At 35.4% G+C, this 19,840-nt stretch overlaps 1 protein-coding gene across 2 annotated transcripts in view; it reads left to right on the top strand.

The window, feature by feature from the left end:
- The window catches only part of LOC105668191 (protein Wnt-11b-1-like), a 161,421-nt gene that overhangs the window by 59,539 nt on the left and 82,042 nt on the right, over positions 1-19,840 (top strand). The window lies entirely within an intron of this gene.

Here is a 19,840-nt window from a genome sequence, read left to right as displayed (position 1 = left end):
ATGCTTTGCATAAATCTGGAAAAGGGTGGCGTTTTGAAAATAAGTCCCTAAGCTCTATTTTTTTGGTTTTCCATTATTGTTTCATACGCTCTTCTTCGGCACATGGTCTTGTTTTGCAGATTAAAACAGTATAATTTTGATATAAAAGGTATGATATTTTTTGAGGTGACATTGTCGGTAAATTTTCAAAATTTTTTTTTATTTTGGTTTAAATTTGACCAACGGCCGAAAGATTAGCATATGTACTTTATTTACACCAAAGAATTTGTAATTCTATTAAAGCAATAAAAAACGCCACCCTTTTTAAAAAATTGAAGTTCGGTCGGTAACAATATGACTTCAGCATCCTCTTAATAGAAATGATGGCGCTTTCGCATCGGAGTTCGGCTGCCACTCCAGCATCCTTTTAATAATTGTAATTGTGCGCATATTTAAAAGATTATTTTTATAACTAATATGTGCAAAGATTGTTATTTTGTTAGTTTAATATTCTACATTTACTAATTGATATAAACGATAATATTATTTAACCTTTTCGAGATGGGAGTCTTCTATCAAAGTATACAGGTTGTTCCACGGGAAGTTGCTGAAACTGATTAGCTGTTATTTTTAAACGCACATAAGGAGCAAGAAAAATAAAATTTCTTTTAACAGAGGACAATTTGCAGTTTTATTTACATATAAACTAAAGACAATATTTTTATCAATAAATAAACGTGTTAAGATTGAATGTGTCACGCTCAGATCAATCGATAATTGATAGATAATGCAGTCAAATATTTTTATCAACAATTGATTTGTCGACAGAGAGTAAGAATCATTCTTTTCCTCCATAGAGAGCGTAGTTTTGTTTTTAGTTAGTTAATTAGTCACATACGCATATAGTTGCCTTTTGGTTAAGTTCCTCTCTCTGATAAAAAGTCATTCTTATTTATAGTTTTACTTTGTATTGTTAAGTAACGCGCAAGTGCTTAAAGTGCTTAACTTTTGTTCAACTTTTGAGTTGATTGTGTTTGAGACCCATCAAGTTTCTTGGATACATATCCATATCACAATTAAACAGGTTATGGGTCCAGCGCGCTTCTACTGCGCCACATAGATTGCCAAGAGACGTGCATCACGTTGCAAAATTTCTTTTGTTTATACATATATGTGATTGCCAAGGCGTGTTCGTCGACAAAAGAAGCGTTGTGTGTCAGACGTGGACAAGTGGTTGCATACGATAACGGTGCGTATTTTTACGCCTCACGGGCAGTGCGTAACGATGCGGAATTTCGACGGTGCGTAGGTAGCAAAGCGGATTCTTACGACGCGGAATAGCTCGCCGGTTCGCCAGAATTCGTTCGTGTGGTTTTTCGGCAGACTTCAAATTAACAAAAATAAATTAAAGTAACAAAATAAATATTTATTCAAGAGAGCGTGATAAAAGAAAACATTTAAAAATGAGTACATAAGTAATTCCTTATCGGTTAAACTATTTAATGTTTCAACGGTATAAACGGGTATAATTCTAACTGTGAACGAATGAACAACTATCGGAATTAATCGGATAATAACTAAACTGCGTAAATCGTTAAACGTGGTGCGCCTTTGGCCGAATAATAAACAACTTAAATTATTTAATTTTAAACTAATCATCGGTCGGTTTTGTACGGTACGAAGTCAAAATATTAAAAAATAAGCGATACCGCGTGTATCCGAGCCCTGCTGAGTCGTCGACGGTGTGCGCTGTGTCCGAAGACAGAGAGAATCTTCTTTCGTGCGAGGGATATAGGAAGTCGAACGCCGGGAACACCCGACCGAGGCAGAGAACGCCCTGCCCCTAGAACGACGGACGGGATGGGAGCGAGTACGACCGGAGCTTCAGAGTGCGCCCTGAGGCTTGTCCGAGTAGTACTCGGAGGAATGGTCTCGGTCTGCTCCGCGAGCCGGTTTTTATACCGGTTGCGCTACCCCCACTTGGGGTGCTACTCTACCCGGCAGCTACCCCTTCTCGAGCTACTACCCTCGAGTTGGGGGATCGGAATGCGGCCCATAATGGGGGGTGTTCACGTGACGCCCGTGTGGCGCTTAGTAACAGCGCGTGCTGTTACACGATATATTGAGAGGCAGATTAGGAAGCTTCTGGAAGGTATAAAGAGATTTGCAAAGGAAGTCAAATCAAGATGGCAGATAACATAAATATTATAAAGATCGAGAAACTTGATGGAAGCAATTTTCTGTATTGGAAGAAACGCGTTACATTATTGCTGAAAACTAAGAAGCTGTGGTCGGTAACAAGTGGAGAATGGAAAAGACCGAGAAAGGAAGAGGAAGCGAATGGGTCGAATGGGATGAATCTGACGTCGAGGCAATGAATATAATAGTTAATTCAATGGACGATAGTATTTTTAAGCAAGTAATGACAACGGAGACGTCGAATGCTATTTGGATTGAGCTTCTGAATATTTTCGAGAAAAGGAGCACGAGTTACAGAGCTTCAAACTAAACTTCTGGAATGCAAGCTGCAGGATGAGCAATCAGTCATGGATTATGTGAGTGAGATGGAAAATATTAAATATTCGCTGGAAGCAGTGGGAGAAATGATCTCTGAAGGTATTGTAAGGATTAATTAGAAATTAGATGAGGGTAATTAATTAAATAAAAGATTTAAAAGAAAAAGGCTTTATATAATGTCAGAATAAACAATTATTGTTCGTCAGCCGAATAGACCGAAATTACAGAGAGTTTAACACAAGCTACACAAGCTTTCTTTGCACCAAATTCCTACTCGAATCTCGATCATTTTCCGCGCTAGCAGTGCGATAATTTCAATCTCTTTTCCTCAGTCCACTCTACTCAGTAGCTAGAGATTCCTATTATCCTTTTAGCAGGGACGCATTTAGGTTTCTGCCGCCCCTAGGCTGAATCAAATTTGCCGCCCCTTAATGACAGTGGAGCAAGAGGGAATTTTTTTATTAATTAAATAAGAAATAGATAATAAAATAGGAACAGGTATCTTATATATAGGATTCTTTGAATAATAATAAATAACACACTGCATTGATTTAAAAAAATTTTTTTTGAAATATAAAATAATTAGCTTAAATCTTAAACTAATCTTAAACTAATCTTTGTAAATCAGGAACTACATTAACAAAACAATTTTCTTGTTAAAAAAGTATATCAAAGTTTAAACAAAATGTCGCCTCGCTTTTATTTTAGCAAACGAATGAATAATGTCATCAAAAGATATTCTTGACATTATTTCGGACTCAATTAACAGAAGTGCCAACGCGTTTAATCTATCTTCTGACATTGTAGATCACAAGTAATTTTTTATTCGTCGTAAGCACGAAAATGAACGTTCAGCCGTACAGTTTGAGAATGCTTTAGTTCTAAATATTCTTGCTGCAATATTCACATTCGGATATACATCGCATAAGTCATTTTTATGCATCCATGTGCATATATCTTGCACTGACACAGATATATTTTCAGGCAAGAGTAATTGTTCACGCAAATGTAAGAATTCTTCAACAATACTGAGTTCAATATCATCTGGAAAGCCTTCACAGACGCGGATAGCATGTTCTCTTATTTCTGCTGAACTCAACTCTCTTAATTTGATGAGCACAATGAATCTATCATATATAATTTCATACCCAGAACACCGTTTTTCTAATTCAGTTCGTAAACTATCTAAAATTACGAGAAATGTTTCAATTCGAAAACGATCTCTGCTGCTGAACGTTTCATCAGCATCGCCATCTCGTGATTCATCAAGTTGCAATTTTCTTTTCTTTATTCGGGATTTACATCTTTCGTATTTCTGCTCATTTGACAATAATTTCGCTTTGTTCTCAAATTCATCAAAGTCGTTTCTAATCCTTTGGACGAAATTAATAAGAGACTTATACAATTCTAAAACAATGAAGATATCAATATTTATACTTTGTAGTTTCTTACTTGATGCGTTTAATCTTGAAAGCAAAGTACCCCAAAATATAGCCATAAACGCGGTTTCCAATCGTTCTAAACGAATTCGTAATCTCTTTGCTTCACTTCTGGTTATATTTTTTTCTGCTGCGTTATTTTCAATGAAGGATAAAGCTTCAATAATCTCCAACCAAGATTCATTCAAACTTCGGCAAGCGTCATCTCTAGCAGACCATCGTGTTGTTGACAGTCGCTTCAGTGTTAGTTTGGCTTTCATATATGATTGTAATATTTCCCACCGGTGCACAGTGGGCCAAGAGACCAGAAAAACTGGCCAAAAGTCCGTCTAAAGTTAATTTTGTTTAAAATTGTGAAATTATATACCAATATAAGGTTTTTGGGGTCGCTGATTTCGAATTTAATATTACCATTTTGAAATTCAAAATGGCGAATCCAAAATGGCGAACATAATATGCAAAAACATGTCAATTTGTACTGAAAATCTTTTTTTAACGGTTTTTGGGGTAACTGTTTACGAATTTGATATTATTATTTTGAAATTCAAAATAACAGATCCAAAAATCTTAATTTTTTATGTTTATTATAAATTATATGTTAAATTATATTTAAAAAGAATTTTCTTTTTTAGTGCTTTGAACTCTTACACCTATCTAATGACGGAGAGTAGTGACCAGATATTATATTATTTTTGTCACTCACTATTTGGGGTGTTTTTTAGGAGTGAAATTTTACAGATCACATGTAATTTATAAATAATAATTTATGTATAGTATAATTTATCTATAAACTAACCATTATATTTTTAAAAAATATTTTTTATATTAATTCTCCGAAATTAATGTTCTTCATCTGATAATTCTACTTCGTCCAAGCAAACATCAATTTCGGAAAGTACGTTATCGTCGAAGTTGCAGTCGTTTGCTTCTGTTTCTTGTGACGTGCTCTCATGCTCGTCTACACTCGGAATTTGTAATAACTTTCTGGCCTCTTCTGGGAGTATAAAATGTTTTTTATGTTTTAATCGTGATTATAGACTCAAACTCGATACAATCGGATCTGAAGAATCCATTATTCGATTAAAAATATCTTCGAGATTTGCTTTTCGACTGTGTTTTCGACTATGACGGGATCTAAAGTTCTTATAATCTTTATTTCGTGCCTCAGAGGCCTCCTCTCCGAGCATACCTACGGGAAGTACGCTAGTTTTAATTATTTGTCCACCATGTATTAGAATTTTATGTGTGGTTGATGTCATTGGATACCATGGATAAAGGGAGACATAAAGTTTGGCGGTTGAAATGCAAAATTCTTCGAACAGAATTGGATTAATCGGCAGATGAGAAGATAAAGTAATTAATATAATTTTGAATTTATATAACAGTTGTCGATTCCGAGACACTCCGCTAAGCAATCGATGTTTTCAAATGCTCTACGAGCAGTATTTCCGTCATTGCTTGTTCCACTACCATCACTTTTTGGTTTATCAACTGACAGCCCAAGTTTCTGAAAAAGCATCGATTGAACTTTTTGCTTTTGTTGATTAAATTTTATTTTTAATTCATCGCCTCTGACTTGCCAAGTTTGAATGGTTAATCTTGTTGTGTGTCGAAAGACTACAACGAGATATTTTAATTTAGCAACGCTATTGTTTAAAGAATTAGCAAATAAAACTTTAAAATTGTTATGCCGTGCCCGTGACTCAAAGATCTCGTCGCGGGTCAACGCAGGATTCGGGATCCGTCGTGTAGGGCCAAGGGGGTTGATCCAAGGGAGATAATTATTGAACGATGTTCAATGAGAAATAAAATATCTTTATTCACTTAGCACTCGCGTACACTTTATTTAACGGCTTCCTCACAGTCGTTACGATCGCGTAAGATACAAACTCGGAGTTCGCGATACCGACGTGCAGCTCGTGCTTAGATCAAACTTAAAAACCCGTGGTGACAATCGAGTCACCTTCTTTTATACAGATCAGTATCTAGGTTAGCAACGTCTGCTTTTCCTTGAATGCTGATCTGCTTCGCTTGTTTGTGAGGCAATCCGCCGATCGTTTCCTCATACGGTTAACGCCTCAGCGTTTAATTACTTGTTTAAAGAATAGCATTGGTCAATATCTTTGTTAATTTTAAATACCTTATTCGTCTTTCTAAGAACGTGTTTCGAATTGAAAGTTTTATTTGCTAATTCTTTAAACAATAGCGTTGCTAAATTAAAATATCTCGTTGTAGTCTTTCGACACACAACAATCTGTAGGAGATGTGCAAAGAACACTCGAATAATCTTATCCACGCATGAAGTGGACTAATTCCATACTGCAATGAGTTTGCTTCCGGTGAAAATTTAGGAGAATTTATATTTGAAAGATCATTAAATTGTTTGGGAGTTGCATGGCAAATAGGGCAAGTTTGCATAGATTTTGTATTAGTAATAATATTTAAAACTTTGCCATCTATTAATGTCATATGTAATGAAAAATTTATACGAATATGGCACTCTTCTAAACTAAGTTCAAAGGTTTGCAATCGATTAATTTGGTCATCAATATTTTGCTTTTGTTTTAAAATAATGTCTCGTGACTCCTTGACGTACTCAAGATGAATCGGTCGACAAAATCTCGAAGACTGAGAAGTTTGGTTAAACCATAAAATGACGTTTTTATCTATTGATAACTGCAATGGAATTAGTGTCGTTGCAAATAAACTTTCATCGCTTACATTTTCTTGCGATTTATCTGCATAAGATTGTTTATATTCCGAATGTCCACTACTGCCATCGAACCCCCAAGAACACATAAGGACTACGTCTATGTTTGTTAACTTATTTTTTCTAACATGTTGAAGAATTACTGGAGCTTGTAGATCAATAAGTCTCTTCGCAGTATGGTTAATAAGTGGTTGGAGTGGAACTGAAGCAGACGTTTCGGAAATTGTCATCAATTCTTGTGATGGCCTTAATTTTGATTTTGCCATTCTGACTTCGTTATAAGACGGCCATATGTCTGCTCCAGATGCAAGTGTCTCTAAGCGCATGTTTATATACAGTTTTTTAGACACATTGTTGTCTAAAATAAAATTTAATGCTTCTTCAGGGTTTTTTTTCTGATTTGATTTGTTTTTGTAGTTATTAACTTTCGCATTTTTTCTGACTGTTCTGTACTCGATAAATTGGTTAGAACATAATGCAAATCATTATCGCCCGAATGTCTTGCAGCATGACGACCCGCCATTATAAGTTTTTTAACATTATGATCATGTTGGACACTGATCTCTGCCGCTTCGCGTCTTTTGGATCTATTTGATTTTTTATCGAAAGCGAGAGTTGGGCGACCCATATTAGTAGTCTTATTTTTAAATCTAAGATCAGTAGTTTGTAAATTGGGAATTTCAAATTTGGAATCCAACCATCCTGAATTGTTTGATTCATATCTATTTCTGATTCTATGAGCAGCATTAAATCTTGTATTATTTTTTGCTTTTAGAGAGGCTAGTGCAACTCGTAAACGTTTCAGTGCATCATCACTGACATCTGTGATATTTACATTTAGTTTTAAGAAAATATAATCTCTGACTGCATCCAATCCTTGTTCTTTATTTTCTTCTAGTACTTTAAGAATTTCACGTTTCGTGAAATGCATCGTTTCGATTAATGCAAAGCGTAATCTTAATATCAAAATTCTTTTAAATATAAACTGGAAACTAAATCAAACCCTTAAAAACTATTTAATAAATAATAAATGAGAAACACTTAACTAATTTATGAAACGAAACGCAGAATATAGAAATTAGGATACACAATATTATTAAAGTTACAAATACGTCTGAATAGCTTGATAGCAATCCCAAATCTGACTGCCAATATTTATCAATAACAACGTATCGTCCGTCATAGAGACATGAAAATAATATCCGATCTTATTTACGCAACCAGATCTTCAGTTGTCAGAATGCCGATCAATATTATCAATCAGTTCGTCAGCTGACGAATATCATCGGGCGACAAAATCAAAACGGCGAGAACGTAACAGTCTTAATAATTGTCAATAAAATTATAATCTTATATTAATATAATATGACCACCTTTGCACCAATCAATTGCAAATCTACTATTTTCTTTAGAATTATGTGCGTCTCCAGCACAGCAGTTATTTTGCATTTCATCGCCATTCCAGAGCTATTGCCAGTTTGTATTTTATTTTTTAAATTTTATTTTGTATTCTATATTAATTAATTAAGCGTTTCTCATAATTATTGTATTTAAATTAGCTTTTAACGGTTTGTTCTAATTTCTACTTTTTAGTTTTAAGTTTCATATTTTTCTATTTTTCTTTTAAGGTTTTTCTTAATCCAGAATGACACACATACGCACGCACGCATTCACATCTACCCACACACACACACACACTTTTATACTGATACAAGACGAGCGATCGCGCCGCGCCGCGCTGTGAAGCACTGCGCGCGGCTTTAAATGCGATTTTCTCCATAGAGTATGAATTCGAGCAAAAATGTGCAGATTTTTCTTGAAGTGCACAATATAAATTATTGAATAACATGAAAAAAGTTTCGATTGGCCGCGGAACATTTTGGAACATTGAATCACAGAAGTCGACATCATGAAAAATATAAAAATTCACGACTCTTAAGCATCTTATTTTATAAAAATTTGAGTATATTTTTTAACTTTTTAAGTCTTCTGTTGTCTTAATGTTTCTATACAGACATTAGAAATACTTATAAAAATATTTTAAACTGTTAACTAACACAAACGAAGTAATCGCTATTACTGGTATGATATTCATATTTCTAAGTTCGGACTTGCACCAACGAAACAATAATTGATTAATACGCATAAAAATGGTCTCACATGTATATTACCATGTCTCAATGATGATGGCATACACTTTTTCTTTTAATGCCGTAAGTGACTTTTGGCCAGTTTTTCTGGTATCCTGACCCACTGTGCGGTGTGTGGATGCCGAGAAAAAATTAAAAAGTTCCTGGAGGACACCGAAAAAATTTGTTGCTTCAGTACAACAACTTGCGGCACAGGTTCCTACAAGATTTAAAGAATGGGCAGCACATGGTACATACTCAGCTAAAGGATTTAGTTCTTTGATTCTTATCTGAAGTCCCGAATAAGCACCAGACATATTAGCAGCATTATCATAAGATTGGCCTCTACAATTAGATATGTCAATATCCAAGTCAATGAGTGTTTTACTGACGGTTTCTGCTAATTCCTGTGATTTGTGTCCTGTATTTGGAAGAAACGTAATAAAACGTTCTACTGGTGAACCACATTCTTGAACATATCTTATAATAAAAGACAACTGATCAATATGTGATATATCGGGGGTCGAGTCTACTATCACAGAATAATATTTCGCTTTTTTAATTTCCGCAAGAATAGTCTCTTGTGTCTTCTTGGCCATTAGCTGAACTAATTCTTCATAAATCGTTGCAGATAAATAATTAGTGTGCCCACTACCTGGATTACCATATCTTTTAATATGTTTGGCCAAAAAAGGGTCAAATTGTGAGATCAATTCCAGTGACCTTATAACAGCTACTACTCTTTCTAACACTTTTCTCCAATAAGATATTTCATCATCTAACTGTTTTATCAACGTTTTATCAGCTTGTCCTATTTTGTTTCCTCTTATTTTTAAAGTTAATATAGATGATTTATGAAAACTGGAATTTTCGTGACATTCTATAGATTTGATCATATTTTTCCAGTCATTGAAACCTTCTTTTGCAAAATAATTATCCAAATATAATAATCGACATGGTCCACAAAATACACGATTTGTACTTTCAGAATATATGAGCCACGTTCTTAAACTTTTTTCACCATTTAATAATTTACGTTGAAATAAACTCGATGAAAAATAGCGTGCTTGATCAGAATATTCTCGCTTCGATAATTTTAAATCAATATCTTTATTTTGTACAAATCTGTTGACAGCAAAATAATCGCCAGTTGATTCATTTAATATCCATTTAGCCGGGTCTTTATCGCATGTACTCACGATCTCGTTTATCGTTGTTGTCTCTTTTTCTTCGTCTTTTATTATTATGTCATTTTCTTTTTCGCGAACTGTAGTCGTGGACTGATTTATGATAATATCACGTTCAACTGCTTCTGTTTCACTATTATCATTTCTTGTACTAGCACAAGCAACACTAGTATTGTTAGATTTTGAAAAAAATGATTCTAGTGTAGCAGTTTTTTTCAATACTTTTTCTTCTTTCTCCCTTTTTTCTTTAGCATTTTTTCTGAATTGATAACCGTTTAATCGTTTTCTTCTGTCACTCATCGTTGAACTTAAAAAATAGATCTGTATAAATTTATAAATATATATCAGTTTCTAATAATCGCACAAAAAATACTTTTAAATAATTACTTTTTTCAGTTTAAAAAAAATGTTCTAAATTTTTTCTGATTTATTATACATACCTAAAACACTTCTGGAACTATTTATTGGAACGTAATTCGCACAATAATACCATACATTTATGCTATTGAATGTACTGAGGAAAAAAAGGCACAGAAAAAAGGTTGATTCTTAAAAATGTATTTCTTCGCTGTTTATTCACTGTTTGCAATGACAATTGAGTGTCGAGTCGCTCGCTCCTTCTGTAGATTAATGCGCCAGCATCTCGTCTATCCCTATTCTTTGTTTTTCTATTGTTTTTCGAATTCGAGCACGCGTCAAACAAATGAAACTCACATGCATATGCACATTTTCTCTCGCGCGCGCGCGTTTCCAGTTTTTCTTCTCCAATTCTCAACCGATTTTGTTGACATTTTTTCTATAATATTTAATGTTACCCCGAGCATATAAAGCCAGAAATGTAAAGAACGTAAAAAAATTTTTAATATTAAAAAAACTCAAAAAAAAAATTTTAGCAAAATCGGTTGAGAATTGGAGGAGAAAAACGGAAAATAAATTTCGCCGAAAACGCCGGAAAAAATAGCACTTTATACGCTCTTTAACAGTAATGATCACGAACATATTTATATTATGACTCTTTTGATGAAAATCAAAATGTATTTCGAATATAAATCGAGTGTTAATAAATTTTTTTTAATTCAAAAATTGAAAATTTGCCGCCCCCTAAAATCTGCCGCCCTAGGCTATAGCCTATCCAGCCTAATGGGAAATTCGCTCCTGCCTTTTAGCGCTTCTCCGAAAAATCTGCGAAAACTCTGTGTCTCCGCGCTCGCGGTATTCATACGTCCTCAAGCCTGGTTCGCAATCTTAAGGCCCATTCTCAATTTAGACGGTGCTCCGTGCTGACCAATTTCTGCCTCTTACAGTATGTTAATAGTCAAAATTTTAAATGGACTCCTTACTCACAAGCATAGTAAATTCCTGACAGCATGGAGATCAAAGTCGAAGAATGAGAAGACACTTGCAAATTTGACATCTGAACTATCTGCCAAAGAAGCATTGATCAATAAAACAGAAACAGACATGGTGGCTATGACGGCAGCAGAGAAACATGGACGTAAGAAACAAAATATACATCATAAAAATACCAAGTATGTACGGAATGAGAAGGAAAAAGTCGGTAACGTATGTTCTTATTGCAAAAAGCATGGACATAAAAAGATTAATTGCTTTAACCAGTTCAGTGGTAGACTTTTCCGAAAGATTTGTGCCAAAAGTGGTGTTAGATAAGAATAGAGAGAGTATTGAAACAAAATAATTTAGAATCTTAAGCTATAGGCAATAGGCAGTTTAGGAAGGACCAGAAACAGTTGAAAATTTCACTGTAAATATTTATTCAAATGGTTATATAAAATAGTGATAAATAAACTATATATATATATATATATATATATATATATATATATATATACACACACCCGAAAAAAAAGCGGTACACTGAAAATGTGGGAAAAATTCATCAAATTTCAACTGACGATAACTTCGTAAATAATAAAGATAGAAAGTTCTATAAAATATGGAAATGAAGCTAAAAATCTCTACTTTAAGAATCAATTTATTTCAATGTTGCAAAATAAATTTATTGAAAATGGCGGATGACAAAGCGCGAGCATGCAAAATTGAAAAATAATGGTTCGAGTTTGCGACGGTGCACGGTATAAACAAAAAATTGTAGCTTATTGGGATCAAAAGCGTACGAAAGTACAGAGTCTCCTCTTTAAAATGCTTTTTTATGCATCTCGATACGATGATTTTTCGCCGAGAGATTCGCATTTGAAGAAAAAGGCAGATTCTTACTTCAAATGCGAATCTCTCAGCGAAAAATCATCGTATCGAGATGCATAAAAAAGCATTTTAAAGAGGAGACTCTGTACTTTCGTACGCTTTTGATCCCAATAAGCTACAATTTTTTGTTTATACCGTGCACCATCGCAAACTCGAACCATTATTTTTCAATTTCGCATGCTTTTGCTTTGTCATCCGCCATTTTGGAGAAAGTTATCACACATTATTGCGTTATGAATTTTCGAACATTAGACATCCAAACTTTTAAAATGGTTTTTAAAAAATCCTGCTAGCTGTATTACGTGCCGAGATATTCAATTTTGAACCAGACCGAATTGCAAGAATAAGAATTTTGTGGTTATCAGCTCCGCGGTATTTTAAAACTCCAAACTCTCCTTACGGTTATAAGTGTCAATTCTGCTCTTGGCGTTACCCAGGATCAACGGCGTGGACGTGGCAGAAATCTGATCCCGTGTGCACATGTTGGCACGTGTGTATGTGTGTGTGTGTGTGTGTGTGCGTGCGTGTGTCCGTGCGTCCGTGTGTGTGTATGTGTGTGTGCGTGCGCGTGCGTGCGTGCGTGCGTGCGCGTGCATGCGTGTGTGTGCGCGTGCACCACTGGGATAAGGACCTCATGGCTCGTTAGATCCACGATATTTTACGACTCCAAACCCTCCCGGTGGTGCGTGTACAATTGTGTGTGCGCGCGCGTATATTAATAATGGGTATGACCTCCTCGTGCGCGTATTATCTCATTCATGCGACGAGGCATACTTCTTATTAGTGTTCTAATTTCAGTCTGCGTAATGTCATTCCACTCTATTTCAAGAACTCTTCGAAGTTCTGGCAATGACTGAGGAGCAGGTATATGATTTCGTACTTTTCTGTTAATATTGTCCCATAGGTGTTCAATGGGATTTAAATCTGGACTCATTGCTGGCCATTCGAGTCGATTTATGCCAACTTCATCGCAGAAATCAAGCACTTTTCTCGCAACGTGCGGTCGAGCATTGTCTTGCATAAACAAAAAGTCTTCTCCGATGAAGTGCGCATACGGAACAACGTACGGTACGAGTACGTCTTCCACGTATACATCTGCGTTCATGTTTGCGTCAAAAAAGTGGAGATCTGTGTGAGCATTCGCAGAAATTCCTGCCCAAACCATTACAGAGCCACCATTGTAGCTAGGCCTCTCACTTACAGTACAGTCTGCAAATCGTTTTCCAACGCGACGGTATACTCGTTTTCGTCCGTCTGAAGAATACAGACAAAAACGAGATTCGTCGCTAAAAGGAACGGTACTCCATTCTGCATATGTCCAGCCTGCATGCTCGACAGCAAAATTGAGTCGAGTTACGCGATGGCGACGCATAAGCGAAGGTACATTTGCTGGCTCATGCGCGGAAAAAGACCGTGTTCCGCTAATCTGTTTCGAATAGTGTCAACGGATACATTACATTCGCGGACATCTCTCTTAAATTGTTTCGAATTTTGAACAGCCGTTCGATGTCTGTTTCTTAATGAATTTAAAACAATAAATCGGTCATCGTTTTCATTCGTACAACGAGGACGTCCCGAACCAGGTCTTCTTTGGACAGAATTAGTCTCCAAGTACCTAGCATAAGCACGTTGCACGGTTGACACTGATAAATCAAGTGCCTCAGCAACGTACCTTCGACTTCTCCCATCTTCAATTAACGCTACAACTTGAGCAGCTTTTTCAGGACTTATCGTCGCCATAATTGACCAATAATTTCAATGCGAAAAGATTAATTATTGTTTACTTTGACGAAGTCGTACGAATAAGTAACGCGTCTCGAAAGAAAAAGATCAAGAGAAATCAAGCACTCTTCTCGCAATGCGGTCGAGCATAAACAAAAAGTCAGGGCGGAGAAATCACAAAAGATCTGCAGACATCTCCTTCGGATGCAAAACAATTGATTGAAAAATAATGGTTCGAGTTTGCGACGGTGCACGGTATAAACAAAAAATTGTAGCTTATTGGGATCAAAAGCGTACGAAAGTACAGAGTCTCCTCTTTAAAATGCTTTTTTATGCATCTCGATACGATGATTTTTCGCTGAGAGATTCGCATTTGAAGTAAGAATCTGCCTTTTTCTTCAAATGCGAATCTCTCGGCGAAAATTCATCGTATCGAGATGCATAAAAAAGCATTTTAAAGAGGAGACTCTGTACTTTCGTACGCTTTTGATCCCAATAAGCTACAATTTTTTGTTTATACCGTGCACCGTCGCAAACTCGAACCATTATTTTTCAATTTTGCATGCTCGCGCTTTGTCATCCGCCATTTTCAATAAATTTATTTTGCAACATTGAAATAAATTGATTCTTAAAGTAGAGATTTTTAGCTTCATTTCCATATTTTATAGAACTTTCTATCTTTATTATTTACGAAGTTATCGTCAGTTGAAATTTGATGAATTTTTCCCACATTTTCAGTGTACCGCTTTTTTTTCGGGTGAGTGTATATATATATATATAAGGACTAAACCAAAAGAAAATAAACTAAAGTAATCGTAGCTGCAAATAAAACTTAATTAAAGGGTTAAATATTTTAATCAACCTTTTACTTTATATAAGGTCTTTACAAACAAAAAGAAAAAAAAATGATTTTATTCTGTAAATAAACAAATCTACTCTTAAAGAATAGAGAGAAACTCTTAAATTGATACCAAGAAGTTGATGTAATCGTGTAACGATTACATCTATACTTTGTATATCAATGAATGTCTGTCGGATCCATTCTGCAAACTGATTTTTGCAGAACGAGAATAAACCCAGATCCTCAGACGAACAATTTTGAGAGAAGTGAGAAATCAGCTTTGTAAAAGCACTTTTTTTCTCACTAGAGTTTTTTCTGCGTAGCAGCCCGAGAGATGCTCACAAGAGTCTTGCTGCGTAGCAGCCCGAGATATGCTCACAAGAGCCTTGCTGCGTAGCAGCCAGAGAGATGCTCACACGAGCCTTGCTGCGTAGCAGCCAGAGAGATGCTCACACGTGCCTTGCAGTGTAGCAGCACGATTGCAGGAAGAGATCTTTGCTGTGTAACAGCACGAGTGATCCTCACCAGAGATCCGCTGCGTAGCAGCTCGAGTGCAGAAAAAGAAAATGGCGTCCGCTTGTATCTTAAAGAAGCCCCCTTATTACGAAATATGAGTCGTGCTCGCCTGAATCGAACTATATTTCTTGATAGAGGACTCGTCAGTCCGTCAATCCCTGAAACAGAGTGCAGAGACACACTTTCTGCTTCGTATAAAAACCACTGAGTTTACTCTTATCGAAAACCACACACTGATCGTCGCGAAAGAAGAAGGCATACTACTGAAAACGCCCTCTACCGAGGTGAATACTAGGTAGGAGAATGCAGGGGCGTATTGTGGTAATCTTTGAGTCATGTATTTTAAAGCGTTAACTTTAAACAAGTGGTAAGAATCAAAAGTTAAAATATCGAAAAACGGTGAAACAAGGGTTCAAAGTTTTCGAAAAAGCAACTGTTCGGAATGGGTGTGGATCTCCCCCCCCCCCCCACGCCCTGGGACTGGGGGGCAGAATAGGGGTGGAAAATGTTAAATGGCACTATGGGTCGAGAGGGGACTCATTTGAAAGGGCGTTTCAAGATGAGAACAATGATTTTTGAAAATTTACTACGACTTTCCAGTCAAAAGTGGAGGTAGATAAAAAAAGGGGGATGGACTTCCGAAAAGCTATTACCTCCGATTTGGCTTATATTCAGCCTAAATACTTATTTTATCTAGTAAATAATATTCCCAAATGGATTTTTAGCGCAAATGCCCCCTCCGGCCCCCAGCCCCCCCTCAAAGGTTCAAAAGTAAAACTGTTTTTGTTAATTATTTTAGAAAGTATTCATTGTACGAAAAAAGTTGTCAAACAAAAAATGAAGTTCATAAAAAGCTCTACATACAAAGTCTTATACGTATTTTACCTAACTCCAATATTTTAGTCGTTTTAACAATTAACAATCGCCATATTGGATCCGCCATTTTGAATTTTGCAATTTTAACATCAAATTCGAATTCAGCAGCCCAAAAAACCTTAAGATATCAAATTTTATACAAATCTGTTGAAAATTATTAGAGTTATTTAAAAATGTACATATGTATATGATATTATACATCATCACGTTTGGCACTTTTTTTGTACATATATGATACATTACCACTCAACTGGTTAAGCTGAAAAATAATTATTATCATAATTATAATTCGAAGAAAAATTTTAAAGGTCAACCTTCCGAAAGAAAGAAAAATGAAGAAAAAGGCAATGATGAGGCATTTATAGTTAACGCTGCAGAAAGCAAGCTGAACAAATTGAAGAATGATACAGTATTCGAAGCGAGAGAAGTGACTGAATTCAGAGTGAAGTCTTCAAACACAGAGTGGATAGGAGACTCTGGCGCATCTTGTCATATGACGAATGATAAAAAGAACTTTACATTCAAAGAAATGAATGATCATCCGGGAGTTACAACAGCAAACAAGAATGTATCAATGGAAGTAAAAGGAAAAGGTACAGTAATGATCCAGAGACTTGTTAATGAACAATGATTAAAGGGACATCTGGAGGATGTGCTGTACGTACCGGAGTTAAAACGAAATCTATTCTTATTCCGAAAATGCTCTGATAACGGTTTTAGATAGATAGGAAACTCAAAAAGAGTAAAAATCATCAATGGTGATAATCAGGTAAGGATGATTGGCATTCGAGATAATAATCATTACAGGATGATATTCAAGATAACAAAGCAAAATCAAGCACTGTTGATGGAAGTAAAAACGATGCAAGATTGGCATGAGAGGCTAGGCCATGTAAGTTCTGACACTCTTCGTAAGATGGCCAAAGAAAATGCTGTGATTGGCCTTGACATTGAGGAAAACATAAAGTTCGATTGTGAACAGTGATGCCAATTCGAGCTCGCTGGTACCATGGGTACCGTAGTGGAGGGGATACCCACACAAGCGAGACCACTGACGTCACGCGTCCGTATGCGCTCGACCAAGCCGGTTAAAAAGCAACGTTGCGCGCTTGTTGCGTATGGCAACGTGAAATGTTTTTTCGAGCTTGCATTTACAGCTTTGTAAAAATAATATTATATTGATATAAATAAAATCTCGTTACAATCAACATTTGAATTATTAATATAGGAGTATAATAATAGGAGTATAAATTATTAATAAGAGTTTATGGCGATAAAAATAAGCTTTTATAATATTAAAGAACATTTTATATATATAATGTATATTATTAATTTATATATATATATATATATACTAATTTTTATTTTATAAATTAACTCAAAAATTACATTTTATAGATAAGCTTTAAGTATTAAATTCATATTAATGTTATATGTCGTTTTATGAAGTATTTGTAAATGTGTCATAAAAGGTAAAAATTCTCATGCGTCGCGATCAACATGCAGTTAACAGCGCAATTAGCCGAATAAGCTGACAATAAAGCGTTTTTTCGTTTCTCGGAAATGAAGTCTCACGCATTTTTCGATTACTTTCGTCACAAAACTTTCCTACTAATTATGAGTTTTTTAATACTTTAATGTGAAATATTTTCACAATAATTCTATCTTTTTTCTATCTATCTATCAATCTGTCTATTGCAAGATCTGTCTATCATTTATTTTGTTAAATAATTATTAATTATGGAAGTGGTCTTCCACACTACCTATGAGGTGCCACTACACTGTAAAAAATTGCCTAAAAATTCAGACACATTTTTGTCTAAATTTTCAGATCTGGGTGCCTGAAAGTAATTTCAGACAATCTGTCTTAATTATCAGAGTAGTTTCTCTGAAAGGTCAGAATAGTGGCGCGTCTGTCCGAAAAATTTAGAATTGGTGTCCAAAAAATTAGACAACATATTTGAAAGCAGCATCTGTCTAAAATTTCAGACATGCTGTGGTTTTATAACCCGATGCGTGGATGTTCGCGCAGTAGCGAAGACGCAGTAGCAGTGTAACAAATGCAGTTGAAGCAGTCTCAACTGACGTCGCGTCGTGGAATCCATTACGGAATATTAGTTGGGCTGATAGCAGAGAACGAGATGTAAATCGTAGTCGTGGACGTATGATAAGGCGGAGAAAAACGTAAGTCGTGAAAAGTTATTGTGTAGATACGTTTCGCGACTTACGTTTTTCTCTGCCTTACCATACGTCCACGACTACGACTTACATCTCGTTCTCTGTCATCAGTCTTACATCCGAAAAGTTTTATGATCACGTGGTGTTTGTGTTTTTTAATAAAATATATGTATACCAGTGAAAAACAAGTTTGGATAAGTGTGGTTTTTTTAAAATACTAACAATATATTTTGGTTTAAAGTATACTCAATGATGCGATGTTTCCTACCGGGCTCCCGACTCCCAAGCGCCACGCAAGCGAAAACATGTACGCGCTTCTCGCTTGCGTGGGGCTCGGGAGTCGGAAGCCCGGTAGGAAACATCGCATCATTGAGTATACTTTAAACCAAAATATATTGTTAGTATTTTAAAAAAACCACATCTAAATTCTGATAAAAGTGTTTGAATATTCAGGCATTGAGATCAGAAATATTCAGACAACTGTAGCTAGAAATTTAGACAACTGTAGCTAGAAATTCAGACAACTGTAGCTAGAAATTCAGACAATATTCTGTCCGAAAATTTAGACAATGTGACTGTAAGAAAACTTCAAACACTTTTGTCTGAATTGTCAGTCAGTAATTTTTTACAGTGTACCCAGACAGCACAAGTACGTTCTATAAACATTTATTCATAGAATAATATTAGAGAATGTTTGAATATTTCTAGAATATTCTTACATTATAATTGGTGTTCCTGTGAACTTCCAGTGGAACATTAGAAGTAGACAAAAAGTCACGTTCTGTGAACGTTCTATGAATATGCTATAGAATATTGTATGAATATTCTAATTCACTTCACATAATAGTTAAATTATATTCCGTAAATATTATAAGGACATTCTCTGGATATTAAATAAATTTTCAGAGAATATTCTGCGTATTTTCATGGAATATTTTGATGAGAGGATATAGGTAATGTAAGAAAAATATATAGATATACAAATATTATAGATTTATATTATATAATTAATATATATATATATATATATATATATATATATATATTTGAATGATCAAACGAGCCCGCCTTCGGCGGGCTCGTTTGATCAAAATTATATGAAGTGTCTCGTTCTCGATGATATTATTGTAGTCATGCTTGTCATGCCTAGTACCACAACGTTTAGCGCTTATAATTTTTTAAACTTGGCGCCTTTCCGCCATTTGGTGTCCCCCTATCCTCATATTGTTTTGTGTAAGAGCATGGATTATCACGAGGTAACTGGAAGATGATAGTGGGTATGTTTTTTGGGGTCTTAATTTAAGGTAAGGAATCAATGTTTATGGGGGGGAGAACCTATCATCTTCGAACAAGACACTTCATATAATTTTGATCGCCCGCCTTCGGCGGGCTCGTTTGATCATTCAATTATATTATGTGTCTCGTTCTCGATGATATTATTGTAGTTTTTTAGAGCTTGCGTGATAATTCTTTATTTTCTTTATTGAACTTACTTTTTAACATTATTCTTCTTATTTTTTAAT

Source organism: Linepithema humile, chromosome 2 (genome assembly GCF_040581485.1).
Source record: "Linepithema humile isolate Giens D197 chromosome 2, Lhum_UNIL_v1.0, whole genome shotgun sequence".
Taxonomy (NCBI): domain Eukaryota; kingdom Metazoa; phylum Arthropoda; class Insecta; order Hymenoptera; family Formicidae; genus Linepithema; species Linepithema humile.
Note: the sequence above shows the minus strand (reverse complement) of the source record. Positions and strands in the feature narration are given on the sequence as shown.